The sequence below is a fragment of the Elephantulus edwardii genome, unplaced genomic scaffold, assembly GCF_000299155.1.
Source record: "Elephantulus edwardii isolate Elephantulus edwardi_28Jun2011 unplaced genomic scaffold, EleEdw1.0 scaffold00118, whole genome shotgun sequence".
NCBI classification, from domain to species: Eukaryota; Metazoa; Chordata; class Mammalia; order Macroscelidea; family Macroscelididae; genus Elephantulus; species Elephantulus edwardii.
This window is the reverse complement of record NW_006399868.1, coordinates 436,521-462,226: the sequence shown is the minus strand read 5'-3', so window position 1 is coordinate 462,226 and position 25,706 is coordinate 436,521.

Here is a 25,706-nt window from a genome sequence, read left to right as displayed (position 1 = left end):
TTCTAAGAGCCCCAGTAAGCAGCCGACTCAGAGTGGATGAGGTGCCAATCAGCTCCAGGCGTATAAATCTGCCTTTTATTGTCTGGTTGGCTTAGCTGGGTCTCCAAAAGGACAGTAAAGTTTTACGGGGGACGTTTACAAGCCGTGTTCTCCAAACAGCAGCTGAGGTCAGACTAGCTAAGGGACCCTGCCCCATCGCTCTCCATGAAGGGTGAAGTTAGAGCATTGTCTTGGAGTAGATTTTTGCCTCTGATCTGGCGACATGTCCTTGATTGGTGGGCTTTGTGAGCGTATACCCTCAGCCTTTTATGAGGAAGCTAATTGGATGCATTTTCTGAGTGTGTGTCTTTAATGATTGTTGTTGACTTTTCACTGTAGCTTTTAACACTTCAACAGGTCTTTAGAGAGGGACATCATGCTGGGGAGAGTGGAGGGACAGCGCAGGAGGGGAAGATCCTCTATGAGGTGGATTGATTCAGTGACTGGGGTACTCGGGATGGGTGTGTCAGAGGCAATGATATTGGCACAGGATAGAGCACGGTTTAGGGTGCTGTACATAGGATCGCTATGAGTTGCAAACGACTCGACGGCACATAACAACAACAAACAACATGGTTGTTAGGTATCTCCCAATGTCTTCAGCCTAGAGCGACCACACGTGAGGACAGAGTACAACTGATCATGGGGGTTTCCAGGCTGGAATCTTCATGGGAGCAGATTGCCAGGTCTCTCAAAGCCACTAGTTGAGTTCAAACTACTGACTTTCTGCTTAACAGCACAGGGCTTTTGCCCTCAAGCCACCAGGAAGCCTTCCCTTTAAAGGTAACAGCCTTGGAAACCCACCGGGGTCATTCAAATCAGTCCTCCAGCATTGCCCTGAAACAAACTAAACTTCACCAGAACGTTTGGGGATTTATTAATTGCAAATAAAAAATTTATTAATTTGTTAATTAAAATGTAATTCATTTTAACATGTATTAATTACAAATTTAAAAATTATTTTCTAAGAAATATAAATAGCGATTATATGCATGGACCTCACCTGAAGGTCTACACAGGAATCAGATTGACTACATCTGGGGGAAAAATTATTGGAGAAGCTCAGTATCACCTAGGCCCGGGACTGATTGTGAATCAGATTATCAACTACTCATATTCAAGTTTAAACTGAAGCTAAAGAAAAATCAAATCCAATCCACAAAAACCAAAGTCTGACTTTGAGTCTGCTCCTCTTGAATTTAGAGTCCATTTCAAGAGCAGGCTGGAGACCTTGCTTGAGGACTAAAGAGCGAAGACCAGATGAGCTGTGAGAGGTTATTAAGACCAGCAACCATAAAGAATGCCAAAAGTCCTTATAAAGACAGGAAGAAGAAAAGACAAGAAGAGATGGAATATGTCACTAGAGCACAGAGAATCCAAAGCAAAGGGAAAAAAATCAAGATGTTAAGGACCTGAACAGAAGATTTCAAAGGGCAGCACGGGGAAATAAAGCAAAATATTATCAAGAAATGTGCAAAAAGCTGGAGCTGGAAAATCAAAAGGAATGAACTTGGGGCACTCTGGTGGCCTAGTGACAAGAGGCTATGCTGCAATCCTGAAGGCGGGCGGTTTGAATCAACCGGATGCTCCGTTGGAGAAGAAGGTGCAATCTCCTCCTATGCCAGTTGGATCCAACCCGACACAAGAAGAAGAAAAAAAAAAAGAATGAACTTGCTCAGCATTTCTGAAGCTGAAGGAACTGAAGAACAAATTCCAGCCTCGAGTTACAATTCTTAAGGATGCTGTAGGCAGAATGTTGAAGCATCAAAAGACACAGAGTCACTAGACCAAAAAGAATTGGCTGACATGGAAGAATATCATGAAACAACATATGATCAAGTGTCTGTGGTGATGAAGGAGGAAGTTCAAGCTGCTCAGAAGGAACTGATTAAAAACCAACTGAGATATTTCAACAAACAGATGCTGCCCTGGGTGGACTCACCAGGTTGTGCCAAGAAATCTAAGGGACAACCAGTGGCCATCTGACTGGAAGAGATCCATATATGTTGCCATTCCAAAAATAAGGTGACCCAACAGAGTGCGGAAATTATTGAACAATGCCATTAATATCACATGCATGCAAGATCCTGCCAAAAATTATCCAGAAACGATTGAACAGCACATCAACAGAGAACTGCCAGATGTGCAGGCTGGGTTTAGAAGATGCCATAGCACTAGGGACATTATAGCCAATGTAAGATGGATCTAGCTGAAAGCAAAGACTACCAGAGGTATGCCTATCTGTGTTTCATGGACTATAGAAAGGCATTTGACTGTGTGAATCACAACAAACTGTGGCTAACTTTGAGAAGAATCCCAGAATATTTGATTGTGCTTATGTAAAACCTATGCTTGGACAAGGAGGCAGTCATCAGAATAAAGCAAGGAAACATTGCAAGGTTCAAAACTGGGAATGGTGTATGTCAGAAACGTATCCTACATTCATGTCTTTTCAATCTATATGTGGAACAGATCATTCGGAAGGCTGGGTTCTATAAAATAATATGTGGCATCAGGATTGGAGGAAGACTCATCAATAACCTGCATTGTGCAAATGACACAACCTTGCTTGCCAAAACTGAGGAGGATCTGAGGCATTTGCTACAAAAGGTCAAGGACTGGAGCCTTCAATACGGATTGAAGTTCAACATCAAGAAAACAAAGATTCTCACCACTGGGCAAATTGATAGCATCATGATAGATGGAGGAAAGATTGAGATTGTTAACAGCTTCAGCTTGCTTGGTTCCACAATCAATACTCTTGGTATCAGCAGCCAGGAAAATAAAAGATGAATTGCATTGGGAAAGTCTGCTGTCAGGGACCTCTCCAGAGTACTGGCAAGCAGTGATGTCAGTCAAGGGACTAAGATGCGCCTGGTCCAGACCATAGTTTTCTCATATGCATCAGAGAGCTGGACGATGACAAAGAATGATAGAAGACAAACAATGTCTTTGAGCTGTGGTGCTGGAGAAGAGTATTGAATACACCATGGACTGCCAGGAGAACAAGCAGATTCGTCCTCGAGAGGGTGAAACCAGGCTGCTCATCGCAGGCAAGGATTTTGAAACTCCATCTGACATAACTTGGGCATGTTGAAAGGAGGGACCAGTCCTTGGAGAGGGCCATCATGCTTGGGAGGGTGGAGGGACAGCTCAAGAGAGGAAGATCCTAGGTGAGATGGATTGACTCTGTGACTGGGGTAACGGAGGTAGGTGTGTCAGAGACAATGGGTTACTATCAGTCGCAAGCGACTCAACAACATATACCAACAAGTGAGACCCAGAAAGTCTCTGGTGGCCTAGTGGTAAGAGCTGCTCTACATCCCGAAAGGTACATGGTTTGAATCCACTAGTTGTTCTGGGGCAGGGTGGGGGAGGGGGGACAACGCGGAGATAGGCAAACTCCTGCTGTGCAATTTACTGTCTCTGAAAACCCACTCAGAGGGTTAGCTAGGTCAATTCTGACTCAACAGCACATAACAAAAACCAACAACTGAGACTCAGGGAATGAACATAACAACAAACGACAGCTGAGACCCAGAAAATTATTAATAATTTGTTTATACTAAGAATCCCTGGTGTTGTGTCTAGGAGGACCCAGGAAGATGATTTGGAACAACATCAGCAGCAGCAACTATCATTTTCCCAGGGGGAAAAAAACCCCTTATTGAAAGAGACTTTCAAATTGTGATGTGGTATTCACTTATCCACAGACTTCTGGAACAGGTTACAGAAAAATAACAATACTCAAGCAGGGCTAAGAAGAAACATTCAAGGGAAATGAACTTGCTTTGATAACTTCAACTGAAGTCCAATAAAAAGAAGGGGGAACAAAAAAAACAGTCAGTAGAAAAGTAAAGTTGGACAGTCATGAAGTTGAGTTACTAAAAAATTCAGACCAGAATTTGTTTCTTCTATTGAAAATAGAAAGCCAATGCTGAAACACCTAGGTTATAATGTTAAAAATACTAGATTAAAAATACTCTTTGTTATTTCCTACCCCGATGATTAACCTGAGAGTTTATCTGCCCCAAATCTATTCAGCATCATTTTATCACTGTTTAAATTTACAATAAATGAAAACTGGGCTTCAAGAAATTGTCCTCGTGATTTTAGAGCTGAAATGCTTACTTCTCAAAGAAGCTTGACAAGAACTGTCACATTCAGATAAGGACAGTTGTCTCCAGAGTTATGCTCATGTTTCAATGGCGTCATCGCCAAGAACATTCCGGAAACTTTTCCGAGTCCAGGGCGGGTTCTTTGAATATCTTCTGGTATAGTTGTCCTTCTCCTTTTGCCTGGAGCTGCACTTTCTTGATATTAACTAAGAATCTTTGCCAAATTTAGCAAATGACACTGGTGTCCACGTGGGGTATGCTGTTTTGGTTTAAAGCCCTGTTTGGCCTATAAACTGACAGGATGCTTTTTCTCTCAGGGACTATAAAGTGTGACTAAAAGCAACCCAGGAAGGATTTCCTCTGCTTTCAGCAAGGATCAGAGGAGAAGTGGATGGATTTTAAAATCTCATCAATCATGGTGCATTTTAAAGAGAAATAAATAAGAATTTTACCACAAGCCTGAGGGTGAAAATGCTTTAGGGTAAGAGAGCACTTCAAAGTACTTTTGAAGTAGATGCTGAGGGGGAAATAACTTTCTTTCCTTCAGGACCACACTCACAGAGAAATGAGATGAGAACTTGGTCGGCTCCTCTTCCCAATCCTGTTCTGTTTACTCACAGGAAATTGAGAAGAGAAAGGAAGTGAATAAGCGGGCCTCAGGTGGGTGAAGAAGTCCTGGTGTTGCAGTGGCTGAGCACTTGCTGCTTGCTGATAGGTCAATGGTTCAAACTCACCAACCACTCTATAGAAGAAAGGTACATAGCACAAAAGGTCTATTTTGCACAAAACCACAAGAGCCACTGGCGGCAAACAAAGAATCGGGGTCACATTTCTTATCTTCATTCATGGCAACAGAGGTGAATTGAAGTAGCTTGGGGTTCTCAGCCTGCAATGCAGTAGTGCAGGTACAGGGTGTAGGGGAGCCCACTTATGATGAAATGTTCACAGCAAACCAAAATACAGGGACTAACCCCATGAGTGTACATCACCTCATGAACTAGCCCAGGAATCATTAACTGTCTGTCTCCTTGTGCCCTCTTCCCAGCTCCCTCCCCTCCCTTCCAGGGATGTCATCATGCAGTGCTGTCTGCAGAGTGAAATAAGTCAGTCACAAAAGGACAGATGCTGTAGAAGACCACAGTTATGAAAGGCTAAGAACTTCTCTGCGTGTATCATTCTAGTGTGGTTACGGAGAGGACGGGAAAGGAGAGAATTCATAGATAAACACTTAAGAAGAGCAAAAGGCAACTATTCCACTGGAGAAGGAGGGGCACTCTCTTCCTGTGCCAGTCGGATCTGATCCGATGGTACATAACAACAAGGAAAAAAAGATTGTTGTTGTTGTTATGTGCCATCGAGTTGCCTGTGACTCATAGCGACCCTATCTATGTACAATAACCCTAAACCCTGCTCTATCCTGTGCAACCTCACTGTCTCTGACACACCTACTACCCCCATTACCTCAGTCACTGAATCAATCCATTTCACCGAAGGTCTTCCTCTCCTGCACTGTCCCTCCACCCTCCCAAACATGACGACCCTCTCTAAGGACTGCCTTGGATCATGTCCAAAGTATGTCAGAAGAAGATTCAGAATCCTTGCCTCTGAGGAGCAGCCTCGTTTCACCCTCTCTAGGATGAATCTGTTCATTCTCTTAGCAGTCCATGGTATATTCAATACTCTTTTCCAACATCACAGCTCAAAGGCATCAATAATTCTTCTATCAGAAAAGGGAAGAAGAAGAAGAAGAAGAAGAAGAAGAAGAAGAAGAAGAAGAAGAAGAAGAAGAAGAAGAAGAAGAAGAAGAAGAAGAAGAAGAAGAAGAAGAAGAAGAAGAAGAAGAAGAAGAAGAAGAAGAAGAAGAGGAGCAGGAGGAGGAGGAGGAGGAGGAGGAGAGACAATATGGATGATAAGACGTTATGGGAATTGTAAATGATGCTATGAAACAAAAAAGTGTATAAATGAAAAGAAGCCAGTGAGTTTTGTAAGCTTTCACTCAAATCACAGATTTTTGAAAAGCCTTTTTCAGAGCAGAGCACAGTGGATTAAGCATGGGCCTGGACATTAATAGACTGTGGTTTGAATCCACTGGCCATTCAGAAGGTGCAAGATGAGGCCATTTGCTTCCTCAAGGATTTATAGCCTTGGGAACACTAGGGGCAGCTCTGCTCTGTCCACAGCGTCACTGTGGACCCGAGTCCACTCGAAGGCTGTGGGTTTTCTGTATGACTGAGTCCCTGAGTGGTATAAATCGTCAGTTCTCTCAACTGTGAACAGAAACGTCAGAGATTCCACTCTATGGCCTCCCAGAGAAAAGGCCTGGTTGTTCTTCTGAAAGCCCAGTTATGGGAAGTCCTGTGGAGCATTGTTTACGCTGACACACACGGCCGTCAGGACTTGGACAAGACGGAACAGCAGCTGGTCTTTTCTCTGAGGTGACAATGCTCCTAGACTCAGATTTGCCGGTTCTCCAGGTGGTAGGTCCTCTCTGACACTTCACCTTTCAAGCACCAGCTTCATTAGTGTGTAGACTGGGCCAGGACTCAGATAAGGGGTGAACTGAGGCCTTCCTCAGAGCAGGAAGTCAGCCTCTCTCTGCTGTGAGAGGGGGGCTCCAGCTCCCAGATTCTACCTAGGAGTCACTGTCCTGACAGGGTGGGCTCAGGTCCTCAGAACCCCTTCCCCTTCCCCTGCAAGCTTTCCTGTCTGAGCCCCTCAGCCCCCCAGTGCTCCCGCTGTGCCCCTGAATCTACCCAGGGGGCCAGGCCTCCCCCTGGGGGTCAGCCAGGCCTGGGCTTCACTTTCTGCCCGCATTAAAGTGAGAATGTCAGCCTCAGCCCCTGCTGGTCTGCCATCTGTGTCATTCAAAGTGACTTATTTGTAAAACAAACTGACAGGGAGGCATGGATTATGGAGACACCTCCACAGGGGTGTGTGTGCCTTCTAACAGGTCTGTCTATAGGAATATGGTAACTAGAGGGCGTGGGGCGTGGAGTGGGGATTTGAAGAGCCCCTGGGGCAGGCAGCAGGTGTGGGTCAACAGAATCAACAGTCAGCTCAACATCCAGAACTCCCCTAGCCTCAGACTAGGCTGTCTCTCTGCCTGTGTGTTCATAAACAGTTGTGTTTACAGAGTCTGAAAGAACTCTTTCCCTCCTGAGTTCCACTGAAAACAATAGTGCTCTACAGTATTTTTGTTTTAAAAATTATTCCTCTATTGAGTGTGAACATTAGAAATGTATCACCCTGTCACTTTGGGGGACTGCATTTCTGAGCCTGGGAGTTCAAGACTGTAGTTTCCCAGGATGCCAAAGTCAATTGGCATAATTGTCCACGAAGACCGTGATCTACACCATTCTTTGGTCTTGGAGTCTAGTCAGCAGTATCCCTTTTGTCTCTTCCTACCTGGAGCAAAGAAGATTGAGGGACTCAAAGGCTATTTAGTCCAAAGAACCAATGATCGCAGCCCCCACTGCCCTCAGACCAGCACAGCTCGATGGTACCTGGCTGTCTGTACTGACCACTCGATAAGGGGTCCCAACAGAGGGTCCTGGATACAGTGGGGGTGGGTGGGGGTGGCATGGAACACAATAAAAACTTACAGAAAAAAATGAGGCTTACTGATGTGTATAGAGACTGGCGGAACCCACCTGTGACTCCTGACATCTGCTAGCCCTGTGCTCCTGGAAGTTTCTTCACTGCCCGCAGAGAATGCTGGGCAAGCAGGGCCACTGCAATAGAACAAGAGCAGCTTGGTGGTGTTGTTAGGCGCCCTCGAGCTGAGTAGGACTCATAGCGACCCCAGGAACAGCCGACCTGAACCCTGCCCTGCCCTGTACCAGCCTCACTCTCTCCGACTCTCCCCAGTCCATTGCTGAAGGCACAATGTCAATCCATCTCACTGGGGGTCTTCCTCTCCTTTTCTGACCCTCCCTCCAGCTTTACAAGCATGTTGTCCCTTTCCAAGGAGTAGCATCACCTAACTATGTGTCCAAAGTGTAAGAGATGAAGCTTCACCATCTTTGCCCCCATGGAGCACTCTGGCTGTTTTCAGAAGTCCATGGAGTGTTCAGGACTCCTCCCCGTTGTTCATCACAACGCAAAGGCATCAATTGTACTGCCAGTGCAAAAGACACAGAGTTCAAGGCCACCAGGACCTCCATGGGGGAAAGATGCGCAATCAACTCCTGTGCTAGTTACTGACTCTAAAAAGCCACTGGAGGGTCAGCCATGAGTTAGTTCTGACTCAATGATAACAACATCAACAACAAAAAGAATACTTAGCAAGCAAGGAAGAAAAGTTTATTAATGCAAAAAGCACTCTGTTAGGGAGGTTCCCAGGCCTGATTCATTAACACAGAAAGAAGACACAACACATGCAGAAAGATGTGAGTAAAAACTCTAACTCACGTAGAACAACAGACACAGGATGGTGTGTACTTAGCAAGGAGAAGGGGTTCCTATTGAGACAGGAGCCAATCTTCCTTGTGAGCTGAGGAGAAAGACCTCTCCCCTTCTCAGCCTCAGTAATAAAGGCTCACTACATCCCAGCCTCGCTTGAATTCTCAGAGACTGACCACGTCCTGGCCTCGTTTGAATTCTCAGGAGACTGGCCACGTCTTGGCCTCACTTGAATTGAGACTGGCCCCATCGTGGCCTCCCGTGACTCCTGGTGCCTTTCCAGTGCTGGTCTCTTTGGTGCATCGCCATTGATTTTTTGTTGGCTGGGCCAATTGTTAACAAACGCGCTGACTGATTTCATTCAGCTGGTGTCATTGTTCCGTTTCCTGTTTCTTCCTCAGACCCTAATCAGCCGCCATGCTCCATTTGACCTCTCTGACCCAGGCTGGTGAAAGCCCTCTCTCCGGTGAGTCAGACCCCTGTGTTGATGGGAAGCTTGGTTTTTATTCCCTTTGGGGTTCAGTTAGTTACTGGTGGTTGATTGGTTTAGTAGCTAACATTGATTTATCCACTTTTGTAGATCTACTTGGGGGTTTTTTATTTATAATGACTAGAAAATATCATGGTTTTTTTATTCTTGCCCTTAAGAACTATGACCCGATCCCAAGTAGCTACTAATAAACTTTGTTTCCTAAACAAAAAACAAAAAAAAAGAACTATGAACCACACACATTCTCTAAGCCTGGAAGTGAACTCACCCCATGACTCAAATATCAGCCAAATGCTAGAAAGATAGATATACAAGGTGAAAAATAAACAATATCAGATAAAAATGTAGCCCTTAGAACCTTTGCTATGCAAAGTCCGAAGGACAGCATGTGCCGTGGGATAAAGCTTAGATGACGAGAAGGAGTAGGAAAAAAGGGTAAAGGGAGAGAAAACACAGAGACAGAGAGGGACAAGTGCTGGTATGATGCTGGAATGGTTGAGTGGAAAACCAGCTTGCTTGGTAAAGTTTTACCTAAATCATGGGATTTCTTTTATTTAGAAGAAAAAAAATTGTGCCTCAAATGAAATCAAGGTTTTTGTTTTCCTTCAAAAGTTTGTGAAACCGAAATGCCCTCTGAAGATGTAAATACTGAATAACAGCCAGTTGCAATCCTACAGATTTGAGTTCCCATTTTAGCATCATTGCATTCTTACCACGTATGTCCAGGACAGTTACCTGATCAAGAGAAAATCAATTTCTTCACCTTTAAAAAGGGGAGAAAAATACATCCATCCCGTGTTTTCTTAAATAAAATTGTGCACGTCATTTCTGGCACGTAATAAAAAACTCCACCTCACTGCCACCAAATTTTTGCAACTCCTAGCAACCCTCCGTCAGGTTCCCCGATTCTGCTGTTGGCCTTGAACCATCAGAGCATTGAGGCCTTTGTATCACTCTCTAGGGACTCTGCCCCAGGGCTCTTGGCATAGAGTTACTGTTCAGTAAATATTAACGACAATAATGATGAGGTCCTTCTAGGATCAATGCCATCATGCCTAGGTGCTTATCTCCCATTCCAGAGCTCTGCTGGATCTTTGAACTCACTCAATTATCCTAAGCATCTTACTATTTCTGCCTGTTGCCTCCTCGTTTATCTCTACAATGATCCGCACCCTCATCCCCCACACTGTTTGACCCAACCCTAACATTTAGGTCATAAATTCCCAGGAACTCAGGAGCACCCTGTGTGACATATTTACTACCTGTCCATGCTTAACGAATAAGCAAGAACCAATAAAACCATAAAATCCAAGAGTGAAAGTAATCACCCTCACATGGGCCTTAAAATTTAGGAGGCTTTTACAGCAGAGAGCTCCCAGTCCAAAACATATTTAATAAAGGTTTAAAAAAAAACATATAAAATAAAATGCATACTTTTTTTTCTATAATTATATTTTATTAATTTTCATAAACATTTACAGAGATTTGGGTTTCCATTCATTCACCGCTGCACCATTCTCTCTACCCTCCTCCCAGTTTGTTCTTGTCCAAATGCCACAGTGCTTGTCAAAGCCAGTTCTGATTAATCTTTGTCAGTGTGTCCTTTGCCATTCCCTATCACTCCTCCCTGAGAGAGACTTCACCCTGAGTCATAAGGAAAAGGGGATGGCATATTCTCTTAGCTACTTCCTGCTGAAAAGGGATGCTGTGGGTTTCAGGGTGAAGATCTTCTCTCACTACTCTAAAGGGCCCCTTTGGCGGTAGGAAACACATAGACTATTATGGAGATTGATTTTGGAATTTAGATGCACTCTTATTGATTGTGCTTGGCTGTACATGTTCATATCCTTGAAGATGTATCATGGGGGTGTTGCAACCTAGAAGACACAAATTTAACTAACAAGTTATAAGTACATGAGTCAAAAATTATGGAAAAGTAAAAGATTCTTTCATTGTTCCACAAACCCTCCCCCAGGTCCCCTCCACCATGCAGCCCTCCCTCTAGACTCCTGTGATGACAGAAACACCCAGTTATATATCTCTTTTAAACAGTTCCCTCCCTCCTCCGCCTCAGTGCAGCATACATCATTGAACCCATCTTACTCAGTCTCTCCCCAACCCCAAGGACAGTCCCATTCTACAACAGTGGCATCATGTAATATTTGTCCCTTTGTAACTGGGATATTTCACTCAGCATAATGTTCTCCAGAGTCAACCATTTTGAATAATATTGCATGAGTTCCTTGTTTTTCAATGCAGCATAGTATTCCATTGTGCGAATATACCACAGCTTCTCTAGCCATTCGTTTGTTGATGGGCACTTAGGTTGTTTCCAACTCCTTGCTATTGTGAACAAAACTGCAATAAACATGGGTGTACATATATCTGCTTGGATGTCAGCTATGGTCTCTTCAGGGTATATTCCCAGTAGTGGAATTGCTGGGTCAAATGGTATCTCTATTTGCAACTTTTTGAGAAAGCGCCATACTGCTTTCCACAGGGGTTGCACCATTTTACACTCCCACCAACAGTGAATCAGGGTTCCAGTTTCTCCACAACCTCGCCAGCATTTGTTGCTTGCTGTTCTGTTAAATTTTGCTATTTTGACTGGGGTGAAATTATATCTCATAGTTGTTTTAAAATACATACTTTTCTTTGAAATTCACCTTTCCCTCTTCCCCCCACCAACTTTATATCTTTTAAAATATTTAAATTTCCAGGAGAGTTGAAAAGAAGCCAAAGTGGCAGGATATTTAAAGCACTCATCTACTAACCCAAAGGTCACTGGTTAGAACCCACCTGCCAGCTTATCTGGGGGAGCAAGGTGTGGTGGGCTGCTCTCACAGAGATCACAACCCTGGGGACCCTATGGGGGGCTCTGTTCTGTCCTGTTGGGTCACACTTTCATAGTCGACTCCATGGTATTGAGTTTGGGTAAAGGAGTCACAGTTGTTAACGTGCTTTGTTGATTTTTCTTTATCTCTGTCCCTGTAGAGAATGATATTGAATACCCCGTGAACAAACAAATGTGTTTTGGAGGGAGTGCAACCAGGGTGCTCCTTAGAGGCGAGGATGGGGAAACTTCGTCTCACGTGCTTTGGGCATGTGGTCAGGGGGGACCAGGCCTTGGTCGTCAACATCATGCTGGGAAATGGAGGGTCAGCTAAAGAGAAGACTCTTGATAAGATTGACACGGTGATGATATGCATGGATGACAGCATGACAGAGGTGCTGAGGATGGTGCGGGGAGAGGTAGGATTTCCAGCTGTGGTTTATTGTGTCACTAGGAGTCACAGTCGTTGTTGTTGTTGTTGTGTGCTATCAAGCCAGGATGGATGCAGAGCTGAAACTTCCAGCAGTTTTCAGAGGCAGTAAATTGTACTAGTGTTGATTGAGCATCACTCAGTTGGTGAATTCACACCACAGACCTTTACATTTACTTTCCTTTCCACCAAAGCCTCCTTCAGAGTTGACTAGATAGTACGTGCACTCTCTCTCTCTCTGTCTCTCTCAGTCTCTCTGTTTCTCTCTCTCTCACGCACACACACACACACACACACACACCGCACGCACACGTTGTGGTTCACCGTCTTCAAGTGAGCAATAACGTATCTTGACCCTATGTGCTGTAGAGTGCTCTTTCATAGGATTTGCCTTCATTAATAAAGCTGTTTACTGAGCCTTTTTTCCAGAGTCCCCACGTGAGTTCAAATTGTTAAACTTTACATTAGCAGTCGGTTGAGCCATCCAGGTTCCCGTAGATACCTGCTGCGATTATTAGACGTCATCAGGCCCATTCTGACTCAAAGCTAATCTATGCTCATGAGAACAAAGCTCTGCTCATTTCTGCGTCATCTTCACAGTCAAGGCGATGTTGGGACTCATTGTTGGAGTCACTATGTTATCCATCTCCTTCAGGGTCTTTTCCACTGACCTTCCACTCCACCAACTATAGTGTCCTTCTCTGGGGTCCGGTCCCTCTTGATAACACATCCCAAATAGGTAAGACAATATCTCATCACCCTCCTTTCTAAGGAGCATAATGGCTCCACTTTTTCAAAGACAGATTTGTTTGTTCTTCTGGTTGTTGTCCTTGTTGGTAGTGGTGCTGTGTGACATCAAGTAGGAACTGACTCATAGCTGACCTTCCAGCACAGAGGCAGTTATTCACAGGGGAGGAGACGTCCCATTCTTCCCAGGCAGAGTGGAGCAGCTGGTGGATTCCCACAGCAGGGCTTTAGGACTGGTGGGTTCTCACCAACACCACAATTCAAGGACATAGATTATTCTCCAATCTTTCTTAATCATAGGCCAACTTTTAAATGCATCAGAAGCAATTGAAAATAGTATGGTTTGAATCAGGTGCACCTTATTCAAAGTGACATTTTGTTGTTTGAGATCTTGAGTATGGTTTTTGTTGTTGTTCTCTTTCTTTAAGATTGCTTTTGTAAGAGTGTTGTCCTCCCCCATCTCCAGAGGTGTAGACTATGAGTAGAAATACTGTTTCTTACGTCCTTTTCTTTCCTTCCCCAGACCTCTAGCTACTCCCCACCACATTGTCATGATTGTCTCACTCTCTAATATATATATGTTATATGCCAAATGTAACCATCCATGATCAACCCTTGAGGTAGCAGCAGGCAGGAAAAATGAAGACATACTGCGTTGGGAAAATTTGCAGTTGAGGATCTTCCCAAAGTGTTAAATAGCTGAGATGTTAGTTTGAAGACTAAAATATGCCTGATCAAGGCCATGGTATTTTTAATTATTTCTTATGTATCTGAAAGTTGGAAAATGAATAAGGATGACAGAAGAATCAATGGTTTTGAATTGGAAAAGAGGACTATATATCCCATGGACTGCCAAAAGAATAAACAAGTCTATATTGGAGAAAGTGCAACCAGGCTGCTCCTTGGAAGCAAAGATGATGGGACTTCATCTCATATGCTTTGGGCATGTTGTCAGGAGTCTGTCTTTACAAAAAGACATCAGACCGGGAAAGTTGGGAGATCGTAAAAAAAGTGGAAGATCTTTAAGGTGGATTGACACAAAACAATATGTTAGGGGTGCTAAGGATGGTACAGGCAGGGAAAAATTCAGATCTGTTGTTCACAGGTCACCATGAGTCATAACTTCATAAATGACTCAACGGCACCTAACAACAACAACATCCAGACCAAGGATCCCTGGTGATGAAGTGCTTAATGTGTTGGGGTGCTGGCTGAAAGGTTGGTGATTCTAATTTACTAACCTCCCTACTGCTGAAACTGAGGGGCACCTGAAGTGCTTGCTGGAGAAAGTCAAGGGCTGTAGTCTTCAATATGATTGAAGGTCAACATCAAGAAGACGAAGAGTCTCACACTAAGATTCTCGGCCCCACAATCAACACTCTTGGCACCAGCAATCAGAAAATCAAAAGATGAATTGCTTTGGGAAAATCCACTGTTAGGGACTTCTCCGGCGTGCTGAGAAGCAACAATGTCTAGGGACTAAGGTGTACCTGACCAAGGCCGTGGTCTTTGCAATTACTTGCTATGCATCATAGAGCTGGACGATGAGTAAGGATGATAGAAGAAGAATCGATTCTTTTGAATTGTGGTGCCAGAGAGGAGTCTTGAACATGCATGACTGCCAAGAAAACAAATAGGTCTCTCTTGGAGGAAATGAGAGCAAATTTCTCCTTGGAGCATAGGATTTTGAAGCTCTGTTGCACATAATTGGGGTATGTGGCCAGGAGGGCCTGGTCCTTGGAGAAGGACATCATGTTCAGAAGGGAGGGACAGTGCAGGAGAGGAAGACCTCAGATGAGATGGATGGATACAGTGACTGGGACAATGGAGGCAGGCGTGTCGGATCCTGTGAGACTGGCTCAGGACACGGCAGGCTTCAGAGCTGTTGTACATGGGGTCTCTGAGTTGCAGGTGACTGGATAGCACATAACAACAACAACCTCCCTACATCCTAGGAAGAATGACAGGCAGTCATCTCAAGTAAATACATACAGTCATAGGAACCTGCGGGAGGGTCATCTTAAATGAGAAAAGACTCCACAGTAGTGAGTAACGTGCAAACTATGTTCAGGTGCCCCAGTGACCCGGAAATGCTTTTATAGCTGTTTTCTTTTTCAGTCTCAGATCCAATCAAGGTTTATGTACCACATGTGCTTGTTATGCCTATTTAATCTCGTTCAACCAAACACAGTTCTTCCTCCTCCTCCACTCTTAGATTTTTTTGTTTTTATTGGCAATTACTTAAAAAATCCCAGACTGGCTCTTGCATGGAATGCTCCACATCACATTCTGAATTTGTTTCTTCATGAATAATTTCAGGAAAATTCTATTTGTTTGTTTTAGCAGAAAAGGCTTTACAGGTGGTATATGTACTTCGTGTGGCATCAGGTGTGAGGTGCAGAATGTGAGGTTAGTCCATTGTTGGTAAAGTTCTGATTGGTTCTTTAAGTCAGGTGGTGACCACCAGCTGTATTCACTATATAAATTTGTGTCCTCTTAGGATTGATCAGTTATCTGCAAGGAATGCCTTGAGGTGAAAATCACGTAACCCAGACACCTTGAAAGCTTTGGTTTTAAGAGTCATTGATTCCTCTAGGGAAATTACATTAGCCCTTGCCTTCAGTCCTGACTCATAGTGGCCCTACAAGACAGAGTAGAACAGCCCTATAAACTTTCTAAGACTGTAATCCTTACATAGAAGGAGCCTACTACGTATTTTTCCTGCAAAGTAGCTGGCAGGTTAAAACTGCTGACCTTTCCACTGTGGTTTTGTTGTGTATCATAGAGTTGGAACCAACCCATAACTGACACTCCTGTGTGTTTTCAGAGACAATTAATTGCATGAGAGGAGACTGCCCATCCTTCTCACAGGGAGCAGCTAGTGCCTTGAACCTCGTGCCTTCAGGATTGCAGCACAGCCTCTTGCCACTAGGCCACCTGTTTTTTTTATATTTATTATTATTATTATTATTATTATTATATTATTGCATTGTTGTTGTAGTATACTGTCAAATCAGAACTGATGCATAGCTGACCCTTCTGTGAATTTTCAGAGGCAGCAAATCCCTTGAGGAGATGGCCCATTCTTCTCTGGTGGAACAGCTGATGGATTTGAACCTCATGCTTGGGATTACAGCTCAGCTTCTTACCATGAACCCACCAGGTAATCCCTAATGAGAATGAGGATTTTATCATTCAGTCTACATTTATTAGACACCATATATGTGTACCCGTAAGTGCGGGCTCATTCACTCTTTGTTTTAGGACTGCTTTACATTTATAGTGAAACTGCAGAGAAAGTCCAGGCAGCCCGAGATGGTGTTGTTGGCTGTGTGAGCAGAGTGGAGTCACCCACACCACTGGTGCCAATTTTTGGTCAGCCCTGAGCCATGCAGAGCATCTGTCTGTCTCCTCTATGCCATCACTTAGTAACTGGTGACCTCCCCAAACTCTAGACATGATTTCCTGGGCCACTTCCCTGATCTCTAGGGCCCAACATGACCTTCTCCTGGCCACCTCTACAACACTGTCCTCCTCCTCCCATCCCCTCCCTCCCTCTGGCCTTTCTGTTCTTCAGCTCACCGGGGATGGATGGTCCAAACTCAAGGCCTTTGTTCCCACCACCTGGACTCTTTCCTCCTGACTCGCTTTCACCTGTCACTGACTTTCGCTCATGTTTTCCCTTCTTAAAGCAGCACTCTCCACTTCTCTATGTTGTTGTTGGTGCTGTGAAGTTCATGTTTACTCTAGGCAAGTCCTGTGACTTCCACATTGAGTTTCCTGGGCGGTACTCTTTCTGGAGCAGAGCATCAGGTCTTTTCTCCTGTGGGACTACAAGGTGGGTTTGAACCAGTGACCTTCGGTCAATGGTTGAACAATTAGGCAATGCACTGCTAGAGTCCCTTCCCTTTCACTCCATGGTGTGTTTTAGTCTTTGTTTCTGCACTTGGTCCCTACTTTGAGTCAGGATCCATCTGATATCAGCAATGATACCCCTAGTGCCAAGGCCTCTTCTAATCTAGCTTGAACTCCTGGCAGTTCACTGTTGAGGTACTATTTCAGTAGTTTTTGGATGATCGTCAGTAGTATTTTAACGGCATGTGATACTAAAGATATTGTTCAATAATTTCCGCATTCTGTGGGATAATTTTTCTTAGGAATGGGAACAAATATGTATTTTTTATATATATATACTCAGTCAGCCAGTCAATCCCACACAGATAATTCATAAAAGAGCACAGTGTTCAAGACCAATAGGCTTTATTGGCTAAGTTAGACTGTCATTTGGCTTTAAGCAGACTTCAGGGGATATTTTTGGTTGAAAATTTAAAGATTATCTCAAGGCAGTAGTTTCAGGGGCTGTCCCACCCTCCATGGGTCCAGAAAATCTAGTTGTTGTTGTTAGATGTTGTCAAGTATGACTCACAGTGAACAACAGATCTGAACCCTGTCCTATCCTGTGCCGTCTTCATATGTCTTGACACAATAGAACCCATTGTGGCAGTCAGTGTGTCAATCAACCTGGTCAAGGTTCTTCCTCTCCTTCACCAACCCTCCATCATCTACGTATCAAATACCCTCTCTAAGGAATAGCCCCTTCTTGCAACATGCCCGAAGGGTGTGAAGTGCACTCTGGCTGCACCCTTTCCAAGACATATTTGTTTGTTCATTTAGCTGTCCATGGGATGTTCAGTGGTCTTCTCCAACACCACAATTCAAAGGCATCAATTCTTCTTCTGTCATTCTCATTTATCGTACAGCTCTCAGATGTAGAACAAGTGATTGGAAAGACCATGGCCTGAATAAGACACTCAAATTGACATCATTATTTAGTCCTCAAACTGACATCATTACTCCGCGATAATTTGGAAAGGTTTCTAACTGCAGACTTTCCCAGTGCAATGTGCTGGTACCAAAGCTGTTAATTGTGGGTCCAAGAAAGATGAAGTTGTCGATAGTTTCAATTTCTTCTCCATCCATCATGATCTTGCCTTTCAGTCCAGTGTTAAGAATCTTTGTTTTCTTGACATTGAGAAGAATTCCATATTGAAGGCCACATTCCCTGATCTTCTACAACAAGAGCTTGAGGCCGAAGAAAATATAAATAAGTCCACAAGAACCAAGATATGATCTTGAATCTATTGCATCTGAATTTAAATATCATCTTAGGAATATGTTTGAGGTATTGAACACCAATGATTGAAGACCAGATGAGCTGTGGGATGATATCAAGGATGTAATCCATGAAGAAAGAAAATGATCATTACAAAACAGGAGGGGAAAAAACCCAAAATGGGTATCAGGACAGACTCTAAAATTACACTAGAGCATCAAGAAGCCAAAACAAAGGGAAAACACACCAAAGACAATCTAGAGTCCATAGGAATTTTAAATCCTGGTTTTAATTTTCCCCTTTTGATTAGAATTTGTCTTCTAGAATCCTTGGCCAAAATGTTCAGTAATGGTAGCAAAGAACCATCCAGTGTTTCTGGTCTCATGGCAAAAGAGGGAATTAGGCACACATTCTAGATCCATTCTCTCCTCTTCAGATAGGAGAATCCAATCTTAATTCTCCTTCTTATTCCGTTCAAGTGAACAGAAACCAATTGTTGTTACTTATATTTTTTTTGTATTGCTTCCTTTTTAGATCCCAGGGCCTCTGTAACAAAATAAGAAATAGAATAAATTACTATGTTTAAAGTTAAAAAAAAGAAAAAAGAGTAGAAGCACCAAACACATCATTAGGCCAGTTAACTGGGAAATCCCATAAAAACATGTCCCTAAACCTCAAAACCAAGGCAACAAATATCATAAAGTTTTTTGGTTGCCTGCAGTTATCCTAAGCAGTGACTAACTTCCTTCTTCTAAATACATCTATCACACAACTTTGGCCTTTTCAGCTTTTTATAGGTGTGCAATTTTTTGAAAGCAGTTATAATAATTAGCTGTACAACTCTATCAATATGAGTTTTGTGTCATCATTCACTCCCCTCATTTCACTTCTTTCCCACTCCTGTAGCCACTAATAAAATATAGTTTTGCTTTTTGTTGTATAGTGTCTCTGCAGTTTTTGCTTTGTTTTCACATAAGTGAGATCATATAATATTTCTCTTTGTGATTATTTCATTCAGCATAATGTTTTCCAGCTTCATCCACACCATAGCATATATCTAGACTTCATTTCTCCTACTGAGTGAATAGTATTCCATTGTATGGATGTGCCATGTTTAGTTTATCCATTCATTTGTTAATGAACATTTAGGTTGTTTCCAGATTTTGGCTCTGTGAGTAGTGACGCAATGAACACGGGTGTAGAAGTCTCTGTTTGAGTCTCTGCTCTCAAGTCTTTGGAGCATTTACGTGTGCGTAGAATTGCTGAGTCATATCATAGTTTTGTTTTTAAGCTTTGAGGAACTGCCACTCTGTTTCCACAATGTCTCTAACTGTTCTGTATTCCCAGCCGCAAAGAATTATTGTTGTTGTTTCTTTTACTCTTTTTATGGTTGGGTTATTTGTCTTTTTATTAAGTTGTCAAGATTTCTATTATTAGATTTTTATCAGATATGTGATTTCCAAATATAATTTTTAGGCAAATCTTTTGATGAACAAAAGTTTTAGATTTTATGACATTCTCTTGGGGTTATTTTGTCTTTTTCAGTTTGTGTTTTTGTTATTACATGAATCCACTCTTTTGAAGCTGGGCTGGACACCATTGACCCTGCTTTTTGTTCTGCAATGTTTTTATGGTTTGTTCTGTAAGATTTTCAATGGTCTTTTCAAGTGGAGGAGATTGTCTGGGCTTTTGCTATGTGCATCTGGATGGATTGAACCACGAGTGATTCAGTTAGCACTCAGCTATATTAACCATTTGCAGTATCCAAGGACTACCGACTGACCTTTAGAGATGTTTGTTTTGTGGAACGTGAGAGGGAAAGAGAGGAAAAGAAAGTCAATCTGCTAAAAGATGTAACATCAATGAGAATTCTTGTAATAAAGAATGAGTGGTATCCACTTCATAAACAACATGCCTATGGAAACTCTATGAACTTTGATAAATGACGATAGTTATAGAAAGGCTTCAGGCCTTTTGTTCATAGAGTCATGATGAATCATGTTCAACTTGATGGCAATCAACAACAACAACAATATATTTTTCTATAAAAATATATGTGCCATAATCCTTGTCCATCCAATAATTCCTAGACATAAAGCTCAGTAACATTAATGTTATTCTTCTCTTTGTGTCAACAATCTTGCTGTCTCCACTTTGGACTGTTTCCTCACTATGAACTCGGACTCACTGTAAAAGCCTTTGTCTTCTCATCTGCTCTGCAGACTGACTGTTGTCAGTTCAGTTTCATCAATATCACCTTTCTAGACAGGGAAACACTCAATGCACGTATTCCTTACTAATTGAGCTTAAATGGTTGATAAGTAAAGACAGTTTTATGAGAAAAAATATATCCTAGAGAGCAAGATGGGTCACTTCTCTGGAAGTAAAGAGTTGGAAAAAGACCCTTCACTATGTGAGACATAGCTTAACATAGCTGGCTGGCTCTCGTATTTTGACATGCTCTTGGCCTTGAGTCCAAGGCAAGGGGATGATGTCAGAGAGAATCCCAGAATTCTTGGTTGGTTCTGGTCCATTGGTCTTGACATCACCCATGTACCTAAAGCACTATGCCGGCTCCTTTTGGGGAGCAGTCTCTGTCTACCCTGCATATCAGGATCACGAGGCACTTTGGTCTAATGCTTTTGGTTCCCTGGTTCTCATCGGGGTGGGCTAAGTCTTAGCCACTTTGTTTGATCTCTTCCTTCTATTGGCTCACAAGCCTTCCTTATCTCATTGGTATCTGTTTTAATATTCTTTCTACTTACCCTTCTTTTGTACTTGACTTACTTAATTATCCTGGCCCTAACAATTACTATTGATTAAAACAGATTCATCCTAGAGAGGGTTAAAGCAGGCTGCTCCTTGGAGGCAAGGATTCTGAAACTTTGTCTGACATACTTTGGTCATGTTGTAAGGAGGGACCAGTCCTTGGAGAAGGACATCATGCTTGGGAGGGTGGAGGGACAGCGCAGGAGGCGAAGGCCCTCTATGAGGTGGATTGATTCGGTGACTGGGGCAATTGGGATGAGTGTGTCAGAGACAATAAGATTGGCACAGGACAGAGCAGAGTTTAGAACTGTTGTATGTAGGGTCGCTATGAGTCGCAAGCAACTTGACGGCACATAACAATAACAACAACAATGCAATTAATTGATTACAATGTCTAATCAGCCTGTTACTGTATATGGTCTTTCTCTTTACCCAACTTATTATTTATTAATACGTAACTATTCCTCCTCTTTGCATACCTGGTAACCATCTAAGTATCATTTTAGTTAAGTTTAAACTTTGGACCAATAATCAACACCCTCAGGACCAGCAGTCATGATATAAGGAGATGTATTGCATTGGGCAAGTCTGCTGTCAGGGACCTCTCCCCAAAGTACTGAAGAGCAATGATGTCAGTTTGAAAACTAAGGTGTGCCCGATTCAGCAATGATCTTTTCAGTCACCACATCAGAGAGCTGGACAATGTTTAAGAATGACAGAAGAAAAACTGATGCCTTTGAGTCATGGTGCTGGAGAAATGTACTGAATATGCCATGAACTACCAAAAGAACAAACATGTCCTGGAAAGAGTACAGCCAGAATGTTCCTTAGAAGTGATGATGGTAAAACTTTGCCTTTCATACTTTGGACATGTAGCTAGAGGAGGCTGTTCCTTGGAAAGAGGTATCATGCTTAGAAAAATGGTGGGTCTGCGAAGGAAAGACTATTAATGAGATGGATTGACATGGTGACCTCAGCAATGGGCTGAAGATTGTGTCAGAGATGCTGAGTATGGCACAGGATAGGGCAGGATTCGGGTTAGCGGTGTATTGAGTCACTATTAGGGACCTCTCTAAAGTACTCAAGAGCAACGGTGTCTCTCTGGAGACTAAGGTGCGCCTGATACAGGCCATGGTCTTTGCAATCGCTTGTTATGCATCAGAGAGTTGGACAATGACTAGGGAGGACAGAAGGAGAGTTGATGCCTTTGAGCTGTGGTGCTGGAGAAGAGTATTGAATGTACCATGGACTGCCAGGAAAACAAACAGATTCATCCCGGAGAGGGTTAAACCAGGCTACTCCTTGGAGGTATGGATTCTGGGGCTTTGTCTGACATACTTTGGACATGTTGTAAGGAGAGACAGGTCCTTGGAGAGGGACATCATGCTTGGGAGGGTGGAGGGACAGCGCAGGAGGGGAAGACCCTCTATGAGGTGGATTGAGTCAGTGACTGGGGTAATCGGGATGGGTGTGTCGGAGGCAGTGCGATTGGCACAAGATAGAGCAGGGTTTAGGGCTGTTGTACATAGGGTCTCTATGAGTCACAAATGACTCGATGGCACATAATAACAACAACAACAACATGAGGTGGACTTGACTCCAGAGTACCTAATAACAACAACAACCAAACTACCTTTCCGTGGCTTTTTTTTTGACCAAAGTAGTAAAGATAGATTAATTAGAAAGTGACATTCCCAGAAGGACAGACCTCCTTCCTTGAAATATGGAGGGGAGACCCTTTCCTCAGCTTTTAGAATAGCAATCTTACATGTCAATGGTTTCTATCTTGAATAATGTAGGAATTAAGGATCTCAATTACTGCTTTAACAAACCCAAAACTCTGAGGGAACTAACTCAGTCTCTTAAGGACAAATATTGCATAAGGCCAGTACTGTAAAAATAGAACGATAGCTAGTAAAACGTTTATAAAGGCCCAGGGAGAGAAGATGTGGGAGCAGAGGGATGAGGATGGGCAGTGGGGCTGAAGGGAGGAATCACAGGATCGCACAACATGGTGAGTGGAGGGAGTGGGTGAGGGCAATGGGAACGACTCAGGGTGGACCTGAAAAGACGGGGTAATGGTCCAATGGTGACTGATTTTGTAAAACACTGTGTATGGGAATGTTGTATGAAATACAATGTGAATGAAGCAAAGTGTGAAACACAATGTATATGAATTTTGTATGCAAACCCATATTTTAAAAAAAAAAATCAAAACCCAACCACCTCACAGCTGCATTTCCTTATTGCAGTAAGTTCTTCTTCATACTACAAAGCTTATGCTGCAAATAAGGTTGATGTTATGTCAGTTTTTACCTCATAGAGATAGTACGCTGTATGCAACATACAGCCTCTTTAAATGAAACAAACATGTTAACAATTGCTTTAAAAACTTGTTTTGAGGCTCTTAGAACTGCTGGAAACATAGTCCCAGTTTCATAAATCTAAAAATCATAAAATAAAAAAGTCACAAAATCCTACTGGGTTTCTAAAAGATGTCTGCCCAGGAGACACCCCCTACCTCCCATTACTGCCTGCCTCCCAGGGCGCACCCATTGTCATGACCCTAATAGATAACTAAAAGGAAAGCAGGAACACAAGCACTAATTGGGGCAGAATATGCTAAAAGCAGCATCAGATTAGGGTTAATTATTAACAGTGCTGTTATTCCAGAACTCTCCGGGATCTGGGATTGTTTCTGCAGCATCTGCGCCCTCTACTGACAGAACTGTGGCAGTGGGGAAAGAAGGGATGGGGAGCAGGCTTTGGGGGTGGGGAATACAAGAGCATGGTGGTGCACTAGTTAAAGTACTAGGCTGCTAACTGAAAGGTGGGCTGTTGGAACCTATGAGAGGCTCTGATGCAGAAAGATGTGCCAGTCTGCTTATGCAAAGAGGTAAAGCCTTGGGAAGTGTGCCAGGTCACTCTCTGTCCCCTAGAGATACTGTGAGTCAGAATCCACTCAACGGTGACAGCTCTGGGATTTTGGGGGATTCAGAATGTATTCATGTCCTTTCAGGGCACAAAACCGGAGTCTGGATGTCAGAGTTGGAATTAGGGGAGGCAAAACTGGGTGTGGAGAGAATGTTAGGGTGGGATACCAACAAAATAAGGGAGGTGGAAGCCCATGGTTAGGGTTCCAGGAACTTGAGTGGCATCAAGGTCAATAGACTAGAATAAGAACTGCCCACCAGACTTTGAACTCTTCATGACTATGTCTCATTGGTCCAGACTTGAGCCCAAAGACACACTTAGATGATGACGTCATATACAGGACCCCACCTCAGTGGCACAGAGCTTCCTCCATTCTTTCTTTTCTACAGAGGATGGTCTGTTCCTCTGGGACATATCTTTACTAATAAATCTGTCTTTGATTTTTACTGTCACCTCTGTCTCTTTGCCTTTTCTCTTGACCTCATGCTTCAACCAGGCTTTGGCCCACCTTGGGACTACGCTGGGCAAAAATCAACAAAACCAAGTAAGGGTCCCCAAACTGTGCACTAAAGTTGGCTTTCTCAAGAGCCACTGAAATTGTGGTACATTGAGCTTCTTCAGTAGCTTGGACACCATCCCGCCCACGTTTCCTGCCTGAATTATTACCAAATTCAGGTTTCTGTTCCAAAAGACCCTTTAATAACAGAGGTCAAGTTTTATTGATCTCTGGCATCTGTCTTGTAGTAGGTGCCATATTCTGCTCACTGAACCGCAGTGGCATTCAGTTTTCTCCCCGTGTAACTGTCTAACGTGAGGAGAGAGGTCACCATAGACCTTCCAGCACCCTGCCAGTACTTCCACACTCCAATTGCCTGACTTTTGACTGCTTTGATTAGAGGCTCAAATAAAATGCAATCCTTGCCAACCTCAGTCTTCTTTTTTTATCATGCGGTGGTTTGATAAACTCCACTTGTGAAGTTTTATGTTTTCTTTAAGGTGTAATCTAATGGCTTTGGTCTTTGATCATCTTCAATAATTGCTTCAAGTCCTCCTTGCTTTGAGAAAGCAAAGTTAAAGAATCCTCCTCTAGTCTTGATGCTGCAATCTTCTTCATATAGTCCAGCGTTTCAGATCATCTGCTCAGCGTACACATTTGGTTTTGGTTTGAATCTGCTGTTGAGTTAGCTTTAACTCATAGGCATGCTGTAAGATAGAGAATAAATTGACACCTTTGAATTGTGGTGTTAGAGAGCAGTACTGAATAGCCCACGGATTGCCAGAAGAACAAACAAATATGTTTTGAAGAAAGTGTAAGCAGAGTACTTATTAGAGGCCAGTATGGTGAAGTGTTATCTCACAACTCTGGGCATGTTATGAGGAAAGGGACATCATGCTAGCAAAGGGGGAAGGTCAGCTAAAGAGAGGAAGAAGCTCAGCCAGGTAGATTGACACGGCGATGGGGCAATTGGCTCAAGTGAGGCAGAGATCTTGAAGATGGCACAGGATAGGACAGGGCTCAGACCCTTTGTTCATGTTGTCCTTGATTCATAGGTACCTAACAATAACCACAATCTTTAGGGAAGTTCCCTACCCCCCCCCATAAAGTGGCAAGTGAGTTTGAATGACCAATATTTCAGTTAAGAGCCAAGCGATTAACCAGTATACCACCCTGGCTCCTCTGTGTAGCCCTAAAGTCCTCTTTTTGTTCTTTTTTGGTACTCTGGACATGCCAGAACTTCCTTGCCATTGTCATAACTTGTAATTGTAAGCCCTCTAGTCTCTTATGCCGTAATATTATTTATTCTGTGTTTCCAGAACTTGAAACAGTATCT